Source organism: Palaemon carinicauda, chromosome 6, assembly GCF_036898095.1.
Source record: "Palaemon carinicauda isolate YSFRI2023 chromosome 6, ASM3689809v2, whole genome shotgun sequence".
NCBI lineage: Eukaryota > Metazoa > Arthropoda > Malacostraca > Decapoda > Palaemonidae > Palaemon > Palaemon carinicauda.
The window spans coordinates 72,761,339-72,764,529 of NC_090730.1; positions in this window are offsets into that span (position 1 = coordinate 72,761,339).

Genomic DNA, 3,191 nt, shown 5'->3' on the forward strand with positions numbered 1-3,191 from the left:
ATACTCAAAGACTTTAAGCCGACTTCTAATATTTCTCTTTTTCTTATGTTACTCATTATTCCACCAAATAACTATATATATATATATATATATATATATATATATATATATATATATATATATATATATATATATATATATATATATATATATATATATATATATATATATATATATATATATATATATATATATATATATATATATATATATATATATATATATATATATATATATATATATATATATATATATATATATATATATATATATATATATATATTACATTCACCGCTTGTTTTATTCTTAGTTCTTTTCTTCTCCAGCTCATTCCCATTTATGGGGTCACCCTTTCTAATGAAGCTTTTACATCTATTTCTGGCTTGCACTCTGCTTAACCAGTTCCCTTCTCCCTCAAGTCATCCCGTACATGGTCCCTTCATTACCTTTTTGGTTTTCCCCTTATTCTTCTACCTTGGACTTCAATTTCGATGGTATACCTCCCCACATGATCCTCCTCCCTCCTCATTAGACGTTCATAGCAACTCAATCTTCCTTCTTGCACTTTCTTTGATATTTCAAAATCCCTCGCTGATCCTCTGATGTAGTAATTGATAATTCAATCAATTTGTCACTCTAGACATCCACCAAATCATTCCCATTTTTGCTGCATCCATCTTTTTCTAGCCCTTTTTTCATAAGGATTACTGTCTCTGTACCATAGAGCATTGCTGTTCTTAAGACCGCATTGTGAAATTTTCCCTTTAGTATTAGTGGCACTCTCTTGTCACAAAGGACTCAAGAAGCAGCCCTCCAGTTGTTCCAGCTTGCCTGTATGAGGTATTCTACTTCTTTTTCCATACATTCACCAGCACTGATTATGGATCCCAGGTACATAAACTTGTCTAATGTCATTATTTCTTTTCCACGTAATGTAATGCTTTCACTACCATAGTCTTTATTGGTAGGACACGTCTTGGAGCTGCATATTCTCATTCCTCTGTCCTCTAGTGCTTCTCTCCACCTTTTGAGATTTATTTCCAGGTCATCTCTTCTCTCATCTCACATAACGATTTGATCTGCATATAGTATGCTTCTTGGGACTGCTTCTCTAACATTCTCATTCATAACATCTTTTACTATATAGAAAATTAATGGACTAATTACTGATTCCTGTTGCAATCCTACTCTCAACTCAAATCCTTCCATCACTCTAATACTTCTCCTCACTCTGATGTACACCCCCTGATACATCTCCTGGATCAGCCGTACAGACTTTTCTGGGACCATTTACTTCCTTACACAACTCAATATTTCTTCTCTCGTGACTCGTTCGCATGGCTTTTCAAGGTCCATGAAGACCAAATGTAGATCCCTATGCTTTCCCATGAATTTCTCCAACAATTCCAATTCCTTTCATGAATCCCATTTGATTTTCCTTCTTTCGACCCTTTCTCTATCCATTATCCTATCTAATATTTTCGTTGTGTGAGACACCAGTTTGATGCCCCTATAGTTACCGCACTCTTGAATATCCCCTTCTGTCTTTGCTTGTTCAATTGTCTTTATCCTTAGATCGTGTAAGATATCCTCCCCCTAATCTCCTAATGCTTTCCATGCTTCCAGAGGGATCAAGTCTGGTCCTGTTGCCTTAACCTTATACATCTATTATTATTATTATTATTATTATTATTACTATCCAAGCTACAACCCTAGTTGGAAAAGCAGGATGCTATAAGCCCAGGGGCTCCAACAGGGAAAAATAGCCCAGTGAGGAAAGGAAATAAGTAAATGAAGAGAATAAATTAACAATAAATCATTCTAAAATAAGAAACGTCAAAACAGACATGTCATATAATAAACTATCAACAACATCAAAAACAAATATGTCATAAATAAACTATAAAAAGACTATGTCCGCCTGGTCAACAAAAAAGCATTTGCTCCAACTTTGAACTTTTGAAGTTCTACTGATTCAACCACCCGATTAGGAAGATCATTCCACAACTTGGTCACAGCTGGAATAAAACTTCTAGAGTACTGCGTAGTATTGAGCCTCGTGATAGAGAAGGCCTAGAAAACCCCATTACCATGCCCATGTTCAGCTGTCTGTCTTCTATTACTAGTCTTGCATTTTCTTAATTTACGTGGTGTTCAAAGTACTTTTTCCATCGCTTCAAGATATTTTCTTCATTTTCAAGTACCACACCATCTCGATATTTCATTTCCTTAATGTGTATATCTTTTGTACGTTTATGTTCTACTTTTGACATTTTGATCATTTTATTCATTCCTTCTTTTCTTCCTAGCTCAATGAATACCTCAGCATACACCCTAGCCTTGGCTTGGGCTACAACTCGTTTTATCTCCATGTTTTTCTCTATAATCTATCTCCCACCTCCTGTAGCTGTGATTCTTTCCATCTCTTCTTTAAATAATTTTTGTGTTTCACTGCCTTCTCAGTGTCTTCATCCTACTACTGGCTCTCTTTTTCCTCCCACACAATACCGGATGTTTCACCAAGTACTTCTTTTCCATACCTTTTCCGCACTACTATATTATGTGCCCTCCATTTCTGAATATCTTCAGTTTCCAAATCAATTTCCCCCAAGATCTTCCTCTTAAACTCTCTCTGGTAATCAACCTCTCTCTTTAACTTGTATCGTTTAATTTTCCTCACACATTTTGCTTAGTGTTTCCTTCCTCCTTTAAGGTTTAGGCCCATACATAATAGTCTGTGGTGGGTGAGGTGAGAGTTAGGGGCTACATGGCACCAGGGATAGCTTTGCAGTTTTTAGCTTTCATCAGTTGAAGCCTTTAGTAAAGGAAATAGTCAATTTGGGAGTTTTGGCCACCACTCCTACACGTCAAATGACATGGCAAAGTCTGCTATGGTTTCTCCTTTTGCATTTTTCTCCATGATTCCATGACCCACATGCACCCGCCCAATCACATAATTTTCAGTTCCCACATAGTAATTCAAATTGGCCCCGATTACATCTCTCTTACTCTCTTTCACCTTCTCCATCACTTCATCCATTTCACTCCAAAAGTTGCTATTCTCCTCTTGTGGACAAAAAACTTGTGGTGCAAAATCACTGATAATTTTCAACGTTTATCCTCCGTAGCATATTTTCCTCCTGATGATATGGTCATTCCTTCTTTTATTATTATTATTATTATTATTATTA